Raw genomic sequence first — 24,066 nt, 5'->3', positions numbered from 1 at the left:
ACCTTGACGTGCAGAGTTTGCATGTTGCCCTGCGCTTTACTGAGGGTCACTCACATAGTTCATTGACATACATATAAGGTTAATTGTTGAATCATTCATGGATGTGAGCTGAGAAGAAAAAAAATATTCTGTATGAATGCATGGATAAATGTGGCTTGTTAATAACACTAGAAAAGCACTAGATAAATGCAGTCCAAATATTATGTGTTACTGTGTTACATTTTCAGAAATGTGTAGTAGAATTTGGTCTAAAGCACATGAAGTTATAGAAGACGGGTATTTTCTGGTTTCATAGCAGTAATGAAAAATTTCAGATTCCTTTCACCAGAAGTCTGAAATAGATATTTAGTAACAGTTTGTTGGTGTGTGTTAAGGACTGCCCTAATAAATAAATAATAATAATAAATAAATAAATGATAAATTATGAATCGTACATTAGTTGGCTACAAAGAGAGAAGTATGTTATTCTACCACATTGTACCACAGAACGTCTTAAACAGAAAGTTGAGCTAGACTGTGGTCATGCAAACTTTCAGACTTTAAGATGGGAGGCCAAAGGTTTGAATCAATGTCTTTGAACGGTCAGTAATGCTTCCTTTTAAACCGAACCACAGACTCTTAACATTAAAAGATAATTATGGTTATTTCAGCCTGGTATATTTCCCCTAAGTGCAGATATTGTCTGTAGGGATGAATATGTGTGATGACTTGATGGGAAGTTTTTAAAAAATGGCTGACTTCTTGCTTTACTTTTGGTAACAGTTTGTTGAGGAGTTGTAGGGGATCAAATACTTATTTCACTCAATGACATACAGATCAGCGCATAGGTTTTATGTAAATATGACTTTCCATCTGTGTCTTTGGCTTTTGGCTTCTTCTGTTTTCAGACCCCTTCGATAGTTATTCTAGTTTATTTATTATTTTTTCACCTGTAACTACCTACTCAGCACCTCTATGTATATATCTTCCACTAGAGTTCTGAAGTCTGTACTTTTGAAGCAAGTCAAGCAACCAACATACTCATATTTGCTATTATTGTTATTGTTGTTCTGATCGATTAAATGAAAAACGTGCTTGCACACTGAAGAAAATACCATAATTAAAATTATAATTTCAATGCTACATGGATGTAATGCATGCACAAAGAAAAAAAAATGCCATTAAGGACTGATCGCTCTATGTGACATGAAACCTCTAGTCACCTAAAAACACTCACCCAAAACCATTCCTACTAAATCAGTTGCTGTGAAGGCAACTTATAGGATGTTATAATGCTGACAGAAGACCTTGTATTCAAAATAGTTGCACCTCTTAAACTTATCAAGTCAGCACTGTTAAACCGACTCCTTGGGTCACTGAATCCATCCACAGATTTCCTATAAAACTGAGTACCTGTCGAAAGCCAGGAAACAAGAGGTCCACGAGCTTTATCTGAAGGAACTCTTGTCTACCTATAATAACATGGTGAAAGACGTGAGAGCCTCTTCTCTAAATTACTTACAGCATAAAAAAGGGATCCTAAGGATTCGATAAAGTGAAGAGCATAGTTTCTCCTCCAACAGCACGTACATCCATGTGCATCCATCAGATAAGGACCATTATCAGATAAGGAGGCCATTATTCCCAAGTTAGAACATCACAGTCTTTCACTGTAAAAGCTAACCAAGGAACTTTGGTTTAATTTTGATCCGTCTTTGCCTTGTGACGCTCGCATAAAGTATCTGGCACAATTTCCATTTAAAGAATGTTGCTCAACTCAGTACCATCCCTAGTCTTCAAGTGGGATCCTTAGATCAGAAGCTAGAAGTCCTCTTGTGATCCCATGTACCCATCTAAAAACTAAGGTGAATTGTGCTAAACCTTAGCAACAAGATTTTGGAAGAGCTTACCACTTTCTATTCATACCCTTGACTCTGTAGCATCATTTTAAATAAACAACTTAAAACTCATCTATTCAGACAGGCATAATATTGTATTCTGTGTTGCTCATGTGTGTTTATTCTACCTAATTACTTACTAAAAAAAACCTGTGGCTCTTTTTGAGTTATTCTATAATTTCTGTATTAACTACCTCTTAACCTACTGTTGAACTAAATTTTGGGAAAACAGGTCTTTATTTAAACTTCCACTGCAGCCATGACCTCAGTCTGCTCCTCTCTGCTGCAGTCAGGTGGTTTTATTCAGCTTTTTGGCCACCCATTCCTTTTTCGCTGATGAGGCCTTGACACCGGTCACAGCCCTGTAGCTGGGCTCCCTGCACTACACTGTCAATTTCAAGTAGTTCAACCTTTCCTCTTTTTTTTTTGTTTACCTTCTTCTCTCTGCCTTTTTAGCAGAGCTAATTTGGCAGTGCTTTTTCTCGTTTTACTAATCGTGAGATGTCTTCATGAACATTTTAAAGAGATTAACCATTAACAGTGTTTTTCACTGTTTTTGCAGTGATTGTGTGAGACAGACTAAGTGCAGTGCAGTCACACTGGGATGCCTTACATTCATCATCATAGTTATCGTGACCTTAATAATATCTCTTTCATGGTGTAGTGTGTAATGTGTGCTGTGATTAATAGCATGTGATTATCTGTTCAGTTTTCATCACAGCACTGAAAAGACTTGTTGAGATGGTAGTTTAAATATGACTCACTTCAGATATTGAGAATGTTCGATTCACAATTTATAGAAAAAAAGTAAAATTATAATAAATTAAGACTTTGCTTTTGTCACCTATGCACAGCATATTCCACATGTTTCCCTACTAACTATTCACTCCTTGTTTCAACTGCAATGCCGCTCAGTCATCAGTAATCATTAATACATGCTGTAGATGGACACAGATGCAATAGGGCTCTCTACAGTTTAGTTGAAAGCAGAGGCTGGAGCAGAGGCTGCAGCTCTTATAAGAGATGATTTTGAAACTAGTTAGTTTCTGAGCAGGACACTGAGAGCAAAGAGCCTCAAGGGTTGCTGCTGTGCCTCTTGATTTTCTCCTCCCCTGTCTTTTGGCCTTTTGTTCATCCTCCTCTAATTTGGCATCACATTAGTTTGAGATATATAACAATATTTATATATCTCAAGCTTTTCTTTCTTTTGAAGACCAAATCTCCCCTTTCAAAAGCACTTTGTCCTCTAGCGCTGTTTGACATTCTGATTGCAAGTCAAATAACCAATGGGGGGTTTTGAAAGGATGTGAATTACTTCAACTGATGATGTGGTGTCTAACAAGATCAACCAATTTCTCTTCTTATCTTGTCAATCAATAGAACTCTGTAGTGCTTTTCAGAGCCTCCCTTCCTCAGGATGCAAGTTCATTGACTTGTTTTTTTCTCTATGTTCTTCTGTCAGCTAAATGGCATTGTGGCATGAGCAGTCGCTCACAAGGAGGCTCAACGAACATCAGGCGCAGAGCACACGCTGAAAAAAATCGTTCTATTAATTAATGGTGTAATTAAGGTTTTGTCATTGACATGGCATGAGCTGACAGGGATGGATGGCGTACTTGGTACTGCACCAAGCAGTCACACATTCGATAATGAATGGCAGCTATTACGAGCACGTTTGGGTGGTGATGGGGCCACCTGCAAAGGCTTGGCATCCCCACCTATTCTTGCTCTTTTTCCCTCCCAGAGCTCTTTATCTGTTCCCAACACTTTGGTTTTCCTATTCTGACCTTATCCTTCATTTAGCATGCTCCTAATTTAACACAGTCTCTCCCATTGTGCTCACGCAGACTTAGTAGACCCTGCTGTTCTAACTGCCTAAAATTAATACCAGGTAATTTAACCAGAGAAATCCCTTTCTCCTAATATTTTTGTTGGCAATTATTGTCACCTTTTCACATCCGTTATTTAATTCAAGCTGGGAGAAATGTTCACGTTATTTTAATGCATAGTCCAGCTGTGAAGTCACTGTTCCTGATCAAGACAATCTGTCTCACAGCTTAACACTTAAATGAGCCTGCACAAAAGTGACTTTCTTTTTTTTTTAGCTGGATAACTTCCAGCATCAGTCCAGCTGCATGACTTTACCTTAGCAGGATACCATAGATGGCAAAATTACCATTAGTTCTAATTTTAGTCCTAATAATTTATATAACAAAGTAGCTGTAGTTTAAGACAGAACAAAAACCAGACTGTACAGTTACCAAGGCTACGACAAGAAACATTTTGCAAGGCATGGGGTTTTGAGCTGTCAGTCTAAAACCCTAAAAGCAAGACAAGCTATTTTCACCCTCTTTGAAAATGTACATGAATAAGTTGCTTCAGTACACTATAGCAACTCAAAAGGATGTTCAGTGCTGAAGTGCATCAAGAATGTGTCTTGGATGAAATCACATCTAAAGTAATAAAAAGTGGTGCTTTTTACATGCAGCTGTTTTTCGTTATGAGGCTGCTGAAAGCTTCAAATCAACATCAATGGTTCAGGCTTTAATTATTAAAATCAAAAGGATGGCATGTAATATTAAAACATCTTCAGGCACTCCACAGTTGAGGGGTAGGAGGAGGATGGTGGTGGTGGTAGTGGAGGTGAATCTGTTTCAGAGATAAGGCGATATTTTCATTTCCTATCAAGGGTAAGATTACATAGGTTTGGAACTATAGACTACTTTTGAGGACAGTGTAAAAATGGCTCTTCTTGTAATATAGGGGAAGATTTATTAGTTCGCCAGTGACGATCTGAAGAACAGTTTGAATGCTCATTATCCATATATGTTGGGTAATGAGTATTCAGTGAGCACAGATGTACATATTCACAACCCCACTTGCACCTGTGACACCTTTACCCATCCTTTGCATGCTTGTGCAGTGGTGAAAGCAGTGCAAAGACCCCCCACCCCAAACACACACACACTCCACCCCACCCCAGTGGGGACAAAATGCAAATGCAGTATGGTAAAAACATGGGGCTGCAACTGAAACCTGTGGTGTTAAGAAGCTGTGAGCTGGGGGTGGAAAATGCTGTGCCAAAAAAAGCAACAAGAACAAAAAACAGTAAAAAGAAACGTAGGCTTAAAAAAACCTGCGGTACAGAGACTATTTATGATGCTTCAATACCATGCTGCATTATCCTAGCTTAATATGAATGCTTAACTAATACATTTTAAAATCCTCTCTGAATTCATCTCGGGTACTTCGGAGTTGATTTTTGTCACATCGAAGCAGAAGGAGTATATCCAGACACAATGTCCTACACAAAGGAGATTATACTGTGTACAGTCATTCAATCTTTCATTGATCTTACACACATATAATTCCTCTTCATTATTATCCTTTGAGCCTGGGTCCTCTACCATAGGGCTGGGAGCTTGAGGGTCCTGTTCAGTATCTTTGCTGTTCCCAGGACTGCATACTTCTGGAGAGAGATCTAAGATGTTGTTCCTGGAATCTGCTGGAGCTTGTCTATTATGTCTGGTTGGTGCCACCCTAGGGAGTTTATCCCATTTTAACATTGGGACTTCCAGGTCGTACTTGACACAGATGTTCCTGTATACTATGCAAGCCACTTGTTCCATGTGTGCCCAGCCCTGGGCAGTATGTGGTGGGTTGTCTCAGGATATCTTTAGACAACCTGCATGTGGCAGGGGTGGCAGGACCCAGCCTTAATAGATTTTATGCTTAGAACTTGTTCCTGTGCTGCCATGATTAAGACCTCTGTGCTGTCTTTCAGTCCAGCTCGGTCCAGAAATTGGTAGGATTTCATGATATCAGCCACGTGCTGGTGGTAGAAGCTGTGTAGGGGCCTGTCTTCTGTTCTTCCTCTTCTTCATTCTCAGGTTTCTGCTGCCTGGGGTATTCACTAAGTACAGTTGTGGCCATCTTTCTGATATAACCATGGATCTTTGTTATTTTGTTCTGGAAAGTGATTCTGACTCTTACTAGTCCTTGGCATCCTTTCTTCTGCTTAATGTAAAGTTCCAGGGTGCTGGATTCGGGATAAAACCCTGCATACATGGTAAGGAACTTTCTTATCTTGATGTCAGTGGCTTCTTTCTCCCACTTTGGTCATTGTATTAACCCAGCAAGACATCTGTGTGAGACACTGAGTACAGGTTGGTCAGTCTGGTCTTACAGTCTCAAATAACTGCTCTATCTACCAGTAACTCATGTTTTGCCCCTTTGGTGTTTCTCCCAATTCCTTTCTGAGCTCCACTCGTGTTTTGAGCCATATGCTTGTTCATCTTAGCCGCTGTGATGCCTGACAGGAGCTTCTGTATTATGCTGAGGCATGTAATTAGATGGTAGTTGGATCTGTCCCTTCTGGGGATCCTTGGGGATCAGGACTGTCTTACCTTCAGTTAGCCATTCTGGGTGTGTCTCATCCATTAGCAGCTGGTTCATTTGTGCTGCCAGGCTCTCATGAAGTGCCGTTAGCTTCTTTATCCAGTAGCTGTAAATCATGTCCTAGCCAGGTGCGGTCCATATCTTCATATTTGAGACTCTCTCTTGGATGTCTGCTACTGGAATGGTTAGTGGATACTGTTCAGGGAGGTTGCTGTGGTCTGCTCTTAGCTCCACTGGCTACTGGGCATGTGTTATGTGTTGCATCTGTCTCCTATATGCTCTTCCAGTATTGCAGTGTCTCCAGCCTTGTTGGAGTTGTTGTCATATTGTTCCCCTGCCTTTGAGAATACACCTTGAATGGTTCAGTGGGGGACATCTGGTTTATTCTCCTGGCCTCTAGCCCTCTGGTATACCTCTTCAAGTGGTAGCTAAGACTGTGAGTCTTTGCTTGGCAGTTTCTAAGGCCTCGGGGATGAACAGCTTGTTGTATTTGTTAGACACCTCTTTTTTCATCACATGTGTACAGTATATTCATCATCTCTTTTGGGTAGGACATTTTGTGTGTCAATATTTCAATAATATATCTTTACAAAATAAAGAAATACATAAAAACAAGACCTATCTCCAAAAAAGACATGTGCCTCAATTTGTGGAAATATTTCAAGGTGGCTGTTTTCCATTGCAGCTCCTTCTTGTTGTCTTTATTATCGTATTTCTGTGGTAACATTATGTTTAAATGGCCTGAAAACCTATTATGGTACTTTATCATGAAATGCAGGAAGCGTTTGCTATGATACAATAATGTATAGAGTCTGACACTAAATCTTTACCTCAGAGACAAAAAGCGAATTGTCTTATAGACAGCAGAATAACAGATATAGGTTAGGCTTTTATTGCCAGGCCTTTGTGAAGGTTTATCAGTGATAGAAATTAATAATTTCGCCTCAGTGCTAGTGATCAGTGGAACAGTTATCAGCCTCGCAGCTGAGATCAAGCTCATGCATTTCATATATCATGTATCCTTACATTTATGATCATTCAAGGTTACCCCTGCTTAGGATTAATGACAAGAAAGCTTGCCATGTGACCTTTCCCTGCATCTTCTGCTGTGTCCTCAAGTGTGTATGTTGTACCAACTCCCTGGTATGGTCTACTAAAACAAATCTGTCATTCTGGAAATCAATCATTCTCATATAAATTCCACTATCAGCTTGACCTGTCTTAAATGAACTAGAACAGGGAACTGAATTGACTTGAATAGCCTGATCAAAGCATTCGTTTTTTTTCCTTTTTGAAGATTTAAACAATTTTCATAGTCGGTTGGTTATGATGAGCTAATTTCCATTACACTCCAGATGGTTGTAAACATACACTGAAATAGGGTGTTAGAAATCCTGCGAAAATAATGCCGCATTTTCTTAACTAAAATTGACTTAAATTGTATGCAGCAAGTGCCTTTACCAAGCGAAGTAGAAATACACAAAAAAATGAAGGTATGATGGTGTCAGAAATGAGTCAAACACACAGCCAAAGCCGTTCAAATTTCAATTACTCAGAAGGAGGTAAGAGGAGGATAGAAAAGAAGGATGAAGTGGAATGAGAAAAGAGAAGGTGGGGGTGGGGGTGGGGGGTTGTCACTGAAATGCGAGAGAAGCTATATCAGTCTGATCAGTCATCCGTCCTCCTCCAATCTCCTGATAAAGCAGGTACTGCAGGAGGTGAAACGATGTGTATCAAAACCTCATGAAGATCGATGGCATCCTTCTGCCAGCTTTGAGAGAGACAAAAGAGAATGACTGTAAGAAATAAAAAGGAAAAGACGGCTATCTAAAGTGGTCAACACAAACGTGACAAGAGCAGGGAGACAGAGGAAATTGTGGGCTATTAAAAAGTACGAACAGGAGGAAGGCTTGATTTTTCTGCAGCTTGTTAACACAATGTCAGGTGATGCGGTAAATAAGTCCCAGAGAAATGAGAGAGGGCTATAATCAGAAATTTGCAGGATCTTGAGCCAGGTGTGTTTATGTACACAGTTCTTAGGCAAACAGCAGAGCGACAGGTGATATCAGCTCTAAGAGCTTAACAGGCCCGCAGATGTAGAGGTCATGTCTTAGTTTCACAAACAGACACGGACTATAAGAGAGCCTTGATTTCACCCTCGTACTTCACAGAATTTACTCACTTTTCTTTTTACGGTTTAAACTGTGAGTGTACTTTAAGACACTTTAAGAATAACTTGGACTAAAATAAAATATATTTCCTTCAAAGCCAACAGAGGATTAATTAAACAACAAAATGCTATAATAAAAACAATAAAAAAACAGATGTAAATTATGTCCCTGGAAATATATTTAAATAATGCAAATGCACTTATTTTTAGTGAAAAGCCATGCACACTTATCCAACACCACTGTTATCATAGTTAAGAACAAAGACATTCCAGTATAGTATGCTTTAATATGCCTATAATAGATCACAGATGACTTTCATTATACGCCTGCCACGGTTATATGATTCACATCATGAATGGCGACACAGTGACTATTTATTTGCTGTTAAGAGCAAGTATTTTTCATATTCTACAGGGGAAAACATGAACTTATCACATGTGGTGTCAAAACAAATGCTGTTGTGTCTGCGCACACAACGACTAATGTACCATTAAAAGGGCAACCACAAACAAACAGAGAACATGTGAGAAATCCCACAGATGATATTTTTGAACTAGTGATTTTTTAAGATGCAAATTTGTATTAACAGAAAAAAGATCTTTGCTTGTGCAGCCGTGGCATAGGGCTTTTTACACTGAATACATTTTCACATGTGTGAAAAATGAAACTAATGACTGCTGGATTCTATTTAACTGCTTTAGATTCAAGGTCCTGAAATTAAGCCACTGTCACACTGTGAATAGAACAGAGCCACCAGCAACACTTTTACTGCCACGTCAAGTCAAGATATGTGCTAAAAGGCCTGTTGTTGTTTCCTATTTGCACAGACAAACTGTCCAAAGCCATCTGCATCAAATAAGTCTCATTACGACCACTCTTCAGCTATGATTAGCTAAACTACTCAGGTGGTACTTTGTGTGAGTTCCCCAAGAGTGAATATCCACAAATGATATGAAGTGGTAGCTAATAAGTCTTAATATTAACAAGTAATACCTCCGTTTACATCCACATTTCAATTAAGTATCAAATAGGGAATGCTTAGCTTGAAGAGACTGAAGAGGTGTGATTTCTGAAAGACTTCTGTTGCACTGTTTATTTGCCTTTTTCAAAAAATAAAAAAAGTTATCCAATGAGCAACATAACTGACATTATGTAACAAATAAACTGGCCACATTTCATGTTTTGTTACATAATTTTTTAACTTGAACAGAACTTTTACCTTTTCTAGGAAAGTGTCTTTTTGACACTCTTCAGTAGCACTTACATACAGCAGACTTCACAGTTTAAATTTTGTATATATACTGCAGGGATTTAGACAATGCGTTGCTCATGTGCCATCGACAGTATGATGTATGATTTAGGTGCAAGAACCTTCTAGTTTATTGGAGGAAGATAAAGAACAAAATTTTTAAACCAGGCTTTATCCAACATTTAAACTTGTCTTCTGAAAAGTTTGCATTATTAATGCCATATTTGCATATTTAAGAATTTCAGCAAATTTCACAAAGATTGTAGAAGAAATACACACAAACACACACACACACACACACACACACACACACACACACACACACACACAGAGACAGACATCAGGTGTCTTTTAATTTCTATTTACTTGCAGTGAAAATAATCTCTGAAAAAAGACAGTGGACGAACTGAGTGGGACTGAGAAGAGGACGAAACAGTGGAACTTTTGTATGATTAACCAGGATCCTCCCCTTCTACACACACACACAGTGATATGAGAATGAGAATAGTCAATTATTAATGCTCATTATATTTACTTTTTCCAGTTCAGTTTATCAACACATGTGCCGTGCAGCTGCTCCCTTGTTGAGGCTGACTGATGATCAGAGGTGGGAGTGGCTGCAGCTGTCGGGGAGGAGCTTCTTAACAGGCTGTGCATCATACCACGAGTTGGATACAAAGGGAAAGGAAACCAAGCAGGGAACAAAGAGTCTGTTACAATCTCAAAACTTGCAGTTGCTCTCTTCTTTGAGTAGCATTTTAGAAAGTGTGAATCCCACTTTGCAAACTTGTGAAAGTGTTTGTGAAGAAAAATGCATTTAAAGGACAGAGAAATAGGTGTTAAATATTTTAGTACATTACCGAAGACTTCTTACTGTCAGTCTGGCAGCAGCCTCCCACTGAATAAAACTGGAAATAATTTCTAAAGTGTGCACCGAACTATGTGTTTAAAGTACAAAAGACTTTTGTTGTCTGAGCAATGATTGGATGTCCGCCAGAATAGGTCCAACCGCTCACGTAGCCAGCCACAAGTGATGTGCTCGCTGTTCTTTTTTCATTTTCCTTAGACACTTCACTATCATCTTGTTTTGCAAAGTTGCAGGCTTTTGTATTGGGTAATTTTGCCTGAGGACACAAAGATAATGGTCAGCCAGTCAGTCACTCCATGAGATGCATATCAGATGTTTGTAAGGGTCATCGATAGCATTATAATAACAATCATGTAACGTCAACTCAAGGAAGTCTGTTGAATGACGCCAGGGACTCAAATACTCTCATTTTGTGCACTGAGTACCCTCGCGTATTATTTTTCAGTGTTGCAGGGATAGTGTAGTGAGGAGGGATATTTTAGCCTAAACAATGATCTAAATTTAACCAGGCAGCAAGTAAAAGCCAAAGTAAAAATAAATGAAAACAAAACAAAAGATACCAAACAGTGCATCCGCCTGTGAAACTTGTGTTACTGCTTCCTCTCCTACCCCTGTATGTATATGTTGCTGTTCTTTCAAGCTGCTCTCACCGTCCAGTATTTCTTCCATCACTGTGTCAAGGGTTGGAAGCCAAAGGGCACCTTTTGCATGTCTCTGTGATGCCAAAAGCTAAAATACAAATGGCAGTATTTGATGTTCTGGTAGGAGAATATGTCGAACAGATGCAAAAAGATTTGTTTTTAAAGCAAAATCTCATAAAATCTAAATAAAAAACAACATTTACACATTGTATATAATCTACTGGTATATCTATATCCTACGTTGAAAGCTGATCAATTCTTATTGAGCCCAAGTAAGGTAAGTAATATAGGTTCATATGGGTGTGCAACACGTATTGCAAAATGTATCAGCCTCATAATGTTGTTTGTTTATGCAGCTGCATAGTTCAGTTGGTGTAGTTTCTAAATTCTGTACATATTTATTGATTTATGTATTGACTGTAATAATATTGTACTGTGATGTCATGTCCACAAAACAGATACTTTGCTGCCATTCAGTTTCTATAATACAGTATTTAAAAAACGATGTCTCCCAGCTATAACATAAAGATTTCAGAATATGACTGATTATACAGATATAGTTCTCAAATATGTAGTAGTGGTTTTACAGATGATACTTCCTCTGGTGAATAGTAAGCCCTGACCTGCCCTTTACTCTGTGATTCTGGTCCAAAAATGAACAGTATATTCTTCGCGTTATTTTGGTGTTACACAGGAAGATTTATTTTTTGCGGAGGCAGGCTGGTATTTTGTGGCGTAAATTTGAATTTGAGTTAAAAAGTATTTTCCTGGGTGGGAACAGGTTTGCCTGGGCTGGTTTCCAAGGTAAGGCCTATGTTTTGGAAACACTGATCTGGCATACACAAGCCGCTGGTCAGTTTCCAAGGCACCTAGCCTCAAAACTCACTCTTCACACCTTCCCTCCGCTGCTGTAAAAGCCTAGAGTATTTGCCAAACACAACTAGGCACAGTTGTGGTGGTGATGCTGGATGCGTACAACCACTGATTATGGTAGTTCAACAAAAACATCTCCATATTTATCCATTTATCTATCCCTACTAACACAATAAAAGCAACATTTAAAATTGTAATGTTCCTTCTGAATCCATTTTGAGTTTCATTGAGAAATATTTTAATGGCTAAACGGAACCAACGTAATTGTTATTCCTATGTTTGTGATGATTACATTCATTAACTACAACAAAGTGCAAAAAAATGAAATAAAAAAAAGAATCTTTTAACTTGCGTCTTCATCCTATCACCCCAAATAAACTCCATAAGGCTGGATATCTGTGCAGCCTTAAACCTGTTGTGTACCAGGGGGATGAAAGGGGGAGATGTTTGTCGGCTCAATATTGCAGCAGATCAGCCAGCCACAACACGGATCTGTGTGCAAACACTTCTGTAATAAGAAATTTGTATCTAAGTATACCTCTGCCGTTTCCAACAACAGTCTAATTTCATGGTGTGTCGTGTTTATTCTCTCAAGATGTTTGACCCTTTATGGAACAACTCAAATTTAATTTGTAGCAGGAAGATCCAGAACACTGCAGAGCCACACTGTTAAGCCTCCTATACATGGAAAATCACTGCGAGGGCACAGGGGTCTGGTTTGTCGGAAAAGCAGTTTATTTATAAGGGGATTTGTGCTGATCTGCATATAAACACAAAGGAATGATGAGGCTATTATCCTATCACTAACCTTACTACAATAATATGTTTTTAATTACTGTATTGGGTCCCCTGGTTGTATTTAGTACTTAATGGAAATCCATGAGAGCAACTTGGCATCACAATACTAGAATATGTGATGCATTTGATCCTGTATTTTCTATGATTGCTTAGAAATTAGAAATTAGGTATTAACATTAACTTAAAGTAATAAAGCTTAAATGTGAAGCACAGTTGTGGGATGCACCAAAAGACTTTGTTCTTTTACATTGTCTTATAAAGGAAATAAGTAATGCACATGAATCTTGGGTCCACAAACAGTGCAAATAGCTTTAGGCTATTTATTGAAATTTTAAAAGTAAAACTAGGACCCAGTTGTATGATCCATCGTGCCAAGTTACCAAAACCAGCACATTTACAACTAAATTTTTTACCATTAAATCTGAAATAAATTCAAATCTAACACTACGGATACTGCAGTCTTTGTGTATGGGCTGAATGGAAGAAGAGGTGGGAGTTAGTTGAGTGGGAGTCAGGGTTATCTCTCTGACCTTTTTATATTGTATTGCAGGTGTCATTTACATGTCCTAGGTGATTTTGTTGTAATTGGATAGTGCACAACACATAAAATCCAGATGGAAAAGCTTCCAGAAAGCATTAAAAACCTGATTACCAATGCAACCTCGGGGTGCTCATTACCATGCAGTCTAATACAGAAAACAGTCTCAAAGATGAGCGTAGAGTTGAGTCAACACTTGACCCAAGCAAACAAAATGAACATCAGCAGCTTCACCATAGTATTTTTATTTTTTTGCATTCACGCATCTTAACTGCTGATGTGAAATTACTACTGCATCAGTTGATAACAAGTATTTTGCAGCTTTTCAGATGTGAAGACTTTCTTGCTCTGGGATGATATAATAGAAATACAATTAAATTTTTTTCACTATTCACTTCCATGTCCTATTATTTACTATTACTTATTTATGCTTCTAACTTCAATCCTAATGCTGGGTAGAACTCCTTGGTTTTTCATTTTAATGCACTAGGTACCCTATAGTAAGGTTCTTGAGGTAGTGAATGACTTGAACATCAATGAGACATGCTCTGTTTGACTTTGACTTTGACACTGAGATACAATGACAAATCAGAAAATGATGCTGCAGTGATACACCTTGTATCCCCCCCCCCCCAAAAAAAATGATGGCCCCGATAAAGCATCCATATATTGAATACACCTGTTAGGATTAAAAGTTTATTGTCATGAAAAGTTCTCTGCTGGTGTTATTGCAATTTCTGCCGTGGCAGCCAAATAGAAAATAGAGGTTTGTTTTTTAACGCATAGTGGTTCTTGTTCTTTTTTCAGTTGCTTCCTTTAAGTCAGGGGTGGGGGAACTCCAGGCCTTAAGGGCCGGTATCCTGCAGGTTTTAGATGTGTCCTTGATCCAACACAGTTGATTTAAATGGCTAAATTACCTCCTCAACATATCTCGAAGTTCCCTAGAGGCCTGGTAATGAATTAATGATTTGATTTAGGTGTGCTGACCCAGGGTGATATTTAAAACCTGCAGCACACCGGTTTGAGGCCTGGAGTTCCCTCGCCCTGCTTTAGGGGATTCCACAGCTGGTCATCTGCTCTCATCATATCCCTAATATTGTTCTTTGTCACACCGACCCTCTGCATGTCCACTACATCTATGAATCTTCTCTGTGGTCGTGCTCCTGCCTGGCAGCTCAATATTAAACATACATTGTCAAATATATTGACTGTCTCTCCTCTGTACATGTCCAAACCATCTCAGCTTGCCCTTCCTAACTTTGTCTCCAAACTGCTCAACCTGAGCTGTCCCTCTGATATACTCATTTCTAATCTTGTCCATCCTAGTCACTGCCAATAAAATCTTAATATTTTCAGCTCTGTTTTACAGGTCAGCCTCGTGTCTTTTTGACAGTGCCACTGTCTCCAAACCATACACCATAGCAGGTCTCAATACCATTTTGTAAATCTTCCCTTTCACTTTTGGTGACAGTCATCTCTACTCACTCCACCCTGCCTGAACTCTCTTCTTCACTTCTCTCGTGCACTGTCTGTTGCTTTGGTTGTTAACCCCAGGTATTTAAACTCATCTGCCTTCATGATTTCTACTCCTTGTATGTTGCCCTTTTGACACCTTCTCATTTATACGGACACTTATTCTGCCTTGTGTCTACTGACTTTCATTCCTCCTTTCTCCAGTGCATACCTCTACCTCTCCAATCTCTTTCACCTGCTCTCTACTCTCAGTACAGATCACGCGATTGTCTGCAAAAACCATATACGACAGAGAATCCCTCCTGACCTCATCTGTCAATTTATCAATCACCAATGCAAAGAAGTCAGAGCTGATTCCTGATAAACTCTATCCATACCTTGCACCTTTTTGTCACTCCTACTGCACACTTCACCACTGCCTCAATGTGTCCCCATGTCCCTTGCATGTCTGCACCACCATCATATAATTCTCTGTCACTCCTGACTTCCTCATGCTGTACCACAGTTCTTTTCTTGGCACCCTATCGCATGCTTTCTCTAGATCCACAAAGACACAGCACAGCGCCTTCTGATTTTCTCTATACGTCTATATCAACACTCCCACAGCAAACATTGCATCTGTAGTGCTCTTTCTCAGCATGAAGCCATGCTGCCGCTCACTTGTCACCTCTCTTCTTAACTGAACTTCAACAGTTCTTTCCTATATTTTTTGAATTGTTATGTATGTCACTGTAGTTACTACATCTCTGCACATCATGTTTGTCCTTGCAAACTTGTACCAGTACGATTCTTCTCTATTCCCCTGGCATTTTCGTACTCTCCAAGATTATGCTAAACAATCTGGCCAAAAGGTCCACTGCCCTTTCTCCAAGACATCTTCACAACTGCACACCTCCACAGTTATGTCATCTCAGCAACCACCTTTTTCACTCTTCATCCTCATCAGAGCTGCCCTCACATTCTCCTTACTAATCCTCAAAACTTTCTGTCCTCCGTCTCTCAGGTTCTCTCTTATTTTCTTCACTCATGAGCTCTTGAAAGTACTCCTTCCATTTTCTCAAGACATCTTGTTACTCCCTAGTACATTTTCATCTATGTCCTAAATCAACCCAACCTGCTGCACATCCTAAACAGCTTGATCTCTCTGTTCAGCCATCTGATACAAATGCTTTTCCCTTTTGTTAGTATCCACAGTGTCCAGCCTCACATGCAACTCACTATTAGAGTTTTCCTTTGCCACTTCTCTCTGAAAGTAGCCTCCCAGTAATCCTGCCCTGCGTACTTGTGGTTGGACTTATAAAAAAGCGTGTGCATGTGTGTGTACACATTTTACCCCAAACCATGATAATAGTAGCTAGACATAACCAAGTATTTGATTCCTAAAGTTAATCTACCAACATCTAAAAACAAGTGTCCTACACAAGATCTTCAAGTTTAAAGGCTTTTTGTTTGTACACCCACCACGATACTACCAACATCAAAATTTGTCAGTTTATACGCCTTTTTGTCAAGCTATATGTTTTCCACAGCACTGCTTTGTACATTGGACAATCTCAAACTGGACAAGTGGTGAAAAATTGGGTGAATGGGTAATGATGTTAACTGCTTCCATGTGTGTTATGAAGACAAGGGGTCCTGACCATGACACTTTATGGGGAGTTAGGGGTGAGAATGTGTTGGTAATTTGACTAATTTTCCTGTCTCCATTTCGCATCTGGAGTGTGACTATAGGTGACAAATGCACTTTTTCCCCATAGTTGTGGCTTGTGTTCCACATGTAACCCAAAGAAGCATGCAGGAGAAACCCACATAGGAAAACTGCAACTAAACTATCAGAATAAACACTAATGAGGGCCGTGGAAGTTATAGTTAACACTAATCTATGCATTGTTTACCTCATTGCCAACACATTCAAAGCATAACTATTAACTATTAACAACCAACCGAAGTGCATTTTTTCTTTACACTGTAGCATCTGTTTCAGAACTGTCCATCCATTCATTTTCTTTACAGCTTATCGAGTTCAGGGTTACAGGGAGTAAGAGGGTGAACCCTATTCCAGCTGTCTGAGAGGTAGGGTACACCCTGGACAGGTCAGAAGTCCATCATAGGGCTAACACAGAGAGACAAACAACAGTTTATGTTCAGAGTCACACCTATGGCCAATTTAGAATCATCAGTTAACCTACGAAGCGTCCCTTTGTACTGGAGGAGGAAGGTAGAGTAGCCAGAGATAACTCAAGGAGAACATTCAAACTCCACAAAGAAAGGCTTCAGCCAGCTGATGGTACAGAACCCAGAACCTTCTTGGTATTAGGTGACAGTGCTAACCACTGCACCTAATGTGGCACCCTGTTTCTGAACTACTACCCTGAAAAAAAAAAGGCCTTTCTGAAAAAACACAGTTTTTAAGCCACTGCTTGAACTACTGTGATGTGTGTAGCACAGGGTTTAGGTATTACTATCACAGTGTCAGTGCTATAACTGCAGTAGATAAGCATCAGGAACCTCTTTTCTCAGAAAGGCTACTGGATAGAAGATGCTTGCATTATTTAAAATAATTGATTATTATAGTCAAAGTCACAGTGCAAGACAGCTGTAATGGCCACAGTTACCATTTCTTATCGAGGTGAGTAAATAGTTTTAACAGTCCTGTCAGCATCAGTCTTGTTATTTATTGCAGATCACTTATCTATGACACAGTTGACAGCGACAACACAAACAGGAAGTCAGCGATATGAGCATTGCTGCAATCCTCCAATCACGGCAAGACAGACAAGTAGGCACGTCTTCATTGCACTGCACTCTACTAGATGGGCTTCTCCCTGGCCCCTGCGATTGCCATTGCATCAATATGTCCTGTTTAATGAATCTAACAGACTGGAGATAAACAGATCAATTGAAGCTGTCAATGTTGAACCAGTGTTACAAAACATTTTTTGTTTTTTGCATTGAAAGTCAGCCTGAATATTACTTAACTGCTGTTTCTTGTAAGACATATTGTGAGATGTATTTCAGCTGAAATAGAAGATGACTACTTGGGAAGATGTTATTTACACTGGTCAGAGTTTTAGCTATGGTAGAGACGTATGTCAAGATGACACAGTCAATCTGACAGCTGGTTTTGTTTGTTCATTCGACTACAACACCAAGGATTATAGTACTTGTAACATAAATACAATAACTATGTCAAGTATGCTGACATGGTTATTATTACTACCTTAGCATGCTAGCAAAGATTAGCATTCAGCCTAAACACTAAAGTACCCATAGATACACTGTAAAAATAAATTGTAATATAAAAGTATTTTACTGTGTATTTTACAGTTTTGTACTGTTCTTCTAGAATATCATTAAATTTACATAAATAGACTGTGGTTTAACATTTCAAATGTAAATTAACGTAAAATCACTGTAAATGTAATAAAACATAATTTTCTTGTTTTTAAATATATTTGTCTGTACATATGCATATTTAGATTGTTAAAATACATTCACAAATGTATCATAATTTCACAAATATTTGTCCGTTATTTGAAAGATTGAACTGTTAAATTCAAATGTAATGCTATGGAAAAATATATAAAATGACTCGTATAAACTTTTTTTTACATCAAATAATTATTATTATTATTGTTATTTAGGGCGATCGTGGCTCAAGAGTTGGCAGTTTGCCTTGTAATCAGAAGGTTGCTGGTTCGAGCCCCGGCTCGGACACTCTCGGTCGTTGTGTCCTTGGGCAAGACACTTCTCCTACTGGTGATGACCAGAGGGGCCGATGGTGCGATATGGCAGCCTCGCCTCTGTCCCAGGGCATGCAATCCATTATTATTTAAGTTAACTGTATATTTCTGTACATTTACGTATAATTATTCATATTGCCGCATTCATTGACCTTGTTTATAGGTAATTTCATTGTTTAATCACATTAAAATGTTCCTAATTTAATGTTTAAAAGCACTTGAAAAAGGAAAAATCCCATGTAAAATTAGGGCAACAAACTGTATTGTCATTACTGAAAATAACCGTATTATTCATTAGAAAGTTATTTTCTGTTATTTTATGGTATTATTTCACTGCCCCAGCTGCCGGAATATTACTGTTTTTTTTAGGAATTTTTTTTTTACAGTGTAGTATAAAAGATGGACACAGCTTCTGAGTCTAAAAAATAAAAACCAAAGCAGTGTCTCAAACCTGATTTCTATCTGAGAGTCACCAGATGATGATAGTTGTGTTTGAAACAAGGCATTTAAACCATATAGAAGTTTACATGCATGCTTTTTTTTAATTTTTAATTTTAATTTTTATGATTTTATGGTCCAGGCCACAAATTTTGGGTCACTGTGCAAACAAATACTGTCTTTCAAAAAGAAGGATTATCGGACATGCTCAGTGGTTAATGACTTTGATGGACAAGTTTATTATTTTTTTGGCATACAAAAAAGTTACAATTTCTCACAGTATTTTTAAACCAAAAGCATAACTCATTTATACTTAAACAAATTTTTTAATCCAGGTGAACTGAAATGGGAACATATTGATTAGATTATATTTCAAATGTCTGACTAAATTTTTAAATAACAAGAAAAAGTCATGGATGATTCAAGCAGAACATCCATGACATCCAAAATGAAACTTTGAAGGCATGATGTAATTTTCTGTCCTCTCCAAACACACTAAGACACATCTCTCGTAGGAAAATGCTTTTTGAATGTGAATTCACAGTAAAGAGACAATCTTCTAAAGGAGTTTCCATGTGTAGGCAAATTGCAGGCACAGGGGTTACTTTAACCTTTGAAACTCACATATGACATGAGAGCAGTAAGCCACAAGCTATAAAGTTCATAAAAAGCATAAGGTCCACATCATTGCACAGAGACGACTCTCTTTCTTTTGAGAACTTGTATTAATCATGTGATTATTTAATTCTTCAAGATGTTACTTTTCCCCTCCAAGTTTTCTCGTTAAAAGTTTCCTTGAATTATTTTCTCTGAAAGACACAAAAGGAGAACAATTAGGAAGGATTTTTTTTTTATCAGATTTCTCTTGTGCTACAGAGTCAACAGTGAGTTGACTGTGGGGTTAAAAAGCTTGTGAGATGCCTAACAATATTCAGTTTTTGTTATGACTTGAACTAGTTATCTTTATTTTTTTGGAAGGGTTGTTGTTTAGACTTACAGGTCCAGAAATATACGTATATCTCTTAAAGAACTAGAGGCTGGAAAAAAGATTGCTAAGTGACTGCAGTCTGACAGACAAAGCAAACTAAAGGGGGTCATGTAATTCACTGAGTATGCGAGTTTATATTAGGAATGTTTCCAGGGAAGAACACAATTCATTAGTCAACAGTTGTGGTAACATTTTGCTGATGTTTGTGTGTATAAACCATAGGTTGCAATAGAATGTGATCCTCAATTAGTGGAAAAAGGGAACTCATTAGGAAACAATTACAGTCACACATCCGTGCGAATCCCCACTGAGCAGTCTCGCTGCTTGTCCCAGGTTGTGAAATGAAAATCTGAAGATGAAGAAAGTGAAATGCATCACTCTGCACCTGTGATTCCTCTTCCAGATCTCCACCAGCTGCAGCCCATTAACGGCTGGAGGTAAAGGTTAAGTTTAAATATCTATTAAGGATAAAATAGAAAATGGTTTTCAGTGAAAGGTACCTTGTTTAAGTTGTTGCCATCACGACCTGGATACGAGGCAGAAAATAGATCGATGCATGGATGGATGGTTGGAATATTCTGCGCTCTTCTGTGGAACCAGAGAAGAGCAGTGTTTAGATCTCACAGGGTCACTATGCCTGAAAATAGCATTCATGTTGCCTCTAACATCCAAGAATATGGCTAAGCTGGTGAAGATGTTCCACAGGCCAGCGGATCAGTACAATATAGAGTGAAAGAGGTAAATCGCTAGATAAAACATTGATTGGCACAAAGATAGACTTTGAAGACTTCAAGATTTAATATAAATCAGGAGCTACTCATAAAATTTTGCTCTGCCTTGCGAGTTTTCATAGGCGATGTCAGCCACAGTGTATGTGTATTTGTGTTTTTGCTCCACGCCAAGTATGGCTTCTTTCAATTGACAAGTCTTTACAGCTGAATGAGACCAGACATGAACATATGAAAAGGCAAGAATTATCCTTCAGGTACCCTCAAAGTTGTCAGTCATGTGGGGTTGCTTGCTATATTCATCATGCAAAAAGGATTTATTGGCAGTCCCCAGCGTCAAACATCATGCCACACAGAATGAATAACAACAACACATGACATTATTTTCTTAGCTGAATCTGTGCTTTTGAAAATGTGGACATGAGGGAGAGTGGCATTTTCCATTCTCTGTGTCATCTGCTAAACATTAATTGTATGTTGTCACTGATTATACCGTATCATTTTGACCAGTGATTTGAATGCTAAGAGCTTGTGTTGCCTGTAAAATGATGTGTAGAGTTACCCTGGCATTTGTTCAACAGAAGCAAGCATTAGCATGTGAAGAGGCTAAGAAAAAACAAACAAGCAACAAAGATTCGTAAATTTCCCACCAACAATGTGATTTCTGTGTGTGTAGATTGTTAAATCAACATAGACTTAAGATACAGATACACTAAAACAATATTATGCAACATTGTGTAAAATACAAAGCTATGTATAGTATCGAATAGAATATGACATTTATTCATTTTGAAATAATGAGCAGAGTTACCATATGGTTGGAATTTGTCAAGGAGTTTGACATATGGTTAAAAAGTATGCATTCAACAAAGTTGCATTAAATTAAATTGCAGCTGCTGTGAGGTAAATGTGTTAGTCATCTTCTCAGACACATATTTACTGTCAACTTCCACAACAACTTTTAGAATACACAATAGCCTGTTTTGATTAGCACTGATGGCATATTTACTAGTTTGAAACTGATAAATAACCCATTATATGAATGCTGTAAGAAGAGGTCTGGGTCATTGTTGACAAGCGTCATTTGCTTATGTTTGAGACACAGTTTGTCCTTTTTATTCGCTTCTTCTGTTTTCTCCCCAGTGTCCATTGTCGACATTAGAAATATTCTTTTGCATTTACAGAACAAATCTATGGCACCTCATTCTGAGGTAATGACTCATTCTCTCTTGTAGACCAATGATTAAAACTGATAAGTGGGTGGTTTTTTTTCTCCTTTTTACATAAAAATCTAGGTGCAACAATTACTGGACACCTACAGGGTGATATTAGCATTTTTCATAGGAGACTGTATTTTTACTCATAATGGCTTTATTAACATAAATTCTTTAATGATGACAGGTATTCAGCAGATATAGTGCTATAGCTTGAGATTTAGCAGAGTGTGTGCCTGTATGATGGCTGTCTTCCCTTTAACTTTTCAAGATTATTTTTACTTTTTTTTTTTTTTTACAGTGCAATATAAAGTGAAGAAACAAAGCTATAAACTGCCTGGTTTTCAAATTTTGTTAATTCAAATTTTCAAATTTCAGCACTTCAGTGGATTTGGTCCACAAATACAATGTGAATAATACCTGCAAAATATTCGTAAACCTTCTTCACAGTAAAGCCCAATCACACTAATTTAATCCATTTCTGTGTGGGGGAAAAAAACAGTGGGGAACCAGTAACACTACCACACCTAACTACCTCGTATCTTACATTTTCATGCAGAGCGGAATCAGTATATTACTGGAATAACTGTGCAAATGACAAATTAACCAGATCCCTTTTTGTAAATGTGAAGCCACTTGGCTACTGCATGATAAAAAACTGCCATGTAGAAGTCTGACCTTTAGAATGACACACTAGAGTCTCAGTATGTACAACATGTGGGCATTTTCTTGCCATCCCCTCTCTTCTTCATGAGCTGTCCTCGCTGTCAGAGTCATAATTACTACAAGATATAAATTAGTTCAATGTAGGTTACACTCATGTTGATCCAGACATTTTTTAAAGCTGCAGTTCTCCAAGTATGTACTCGAGTACTGTATGGAATCATTAAATATGTCACAGTTGGCTGGAGTCTAGAAATTTCGCAGCCTGATAAAAGATAAGTGACATCAAACCTCTGAGGAAATGGTATTTAATTGCACAGGGGCTATAAAAATAGTAATCGTGTAGAAATAAACTGACACTTCAAAGCCAGCTTGTGGAGTCCTGCATTTATATATGTAAACGAGTTAATCGGGACAAACAAAAAGAAATCTGAGAATGTAACTCAGGATCACCTGACACATATAGTTAAAGCTTCTACGAATAAAGATGACCTTTGAGTGCAAGATCGCCCGTGTCAAAAATATCCAAATCAATTTGATGTGATCTGGAAAAAAAAAGTACTGGTATTTGAGCGCAGTCAAGTATCTTATAACTTTGTATTGCTTCATTCATACTGCACAAGGTCAAATCAGCCTGTGCACTGAGCAGAGAGGGATCTTGCTCGACTCTCTTTCCCTGGTTTGACCAGGATCTATTTCAGCTACTACAGGCAGCCTTCTGGCTTTCACATCAGTAAGAAAAGAGAATGGGAGGGAATGTTTGACCTTTTTCGGTGCACAGTCTGGAAAGTGATATGTGATTCAAATGTGTCAGGGAGAAGAAAAAAATGGGGAGAGACAGAAAGCAAAGGGAGAGAGCAAATTACAGTCCAAGGGAAGGTTTGAAGACAGAAGAGGCATTTCTTATAAGGCGTATCTTGCAACTTCTGACATCTTGAAACTCTAATCCACCCAGAATATCTTTTTTGATCAAACAATGTGTCAATCAATATTCAAGGGATTATCATGAATGGCATTATACCTCCCAAAATGCCAACCATAAGGCAGTAACCGATGTGCTGTGTGCATGAAAATGGTTTTGCAGTAATTAGGAGAGCTCAGTAGCAACTACGGGATATCTTTGGGGTTGACATATGGTGAATCAAAACAATTACCTTGAGCAAGCATTTATATTTTAACTCATAAACTCACAGGTGTAAAGTTCTGTCTCAACACAAATCAAAGCACCTTGTTACAGCCTTGTTAAGTGATATAAGGCAAATTCCTTGGGGGAATTCAAAGATTTGAATACAGTGAAATCTGTTCCAAAGAAAATCATATGCATTTCCTATTCAGTTCACTCCCATGTATTTGGATTTTTAAGTTGGAGATGCCTGATTAGAAGATCTGATTAGTATTCAGGGTCC

Source organism: Simochromis diagramma, unplaced genomic scaffold, assembly GCF_900408965.1.
Source record: "Simochromis diagramma unplaced genomic scaffold, fSimDia1.1 OVJJ01000603.1, whole genome shotgun sequence".
In the NCBI taxonomy this organism is placed as follows: Eukaryota; Metazoa; Chordata; class Actinopteri; order Cichliformes; family Cichlidae; genus Simochromis; species Simochromis diagramma.
Note: the sequence above shows the minus strand (reverse complement) of the source record.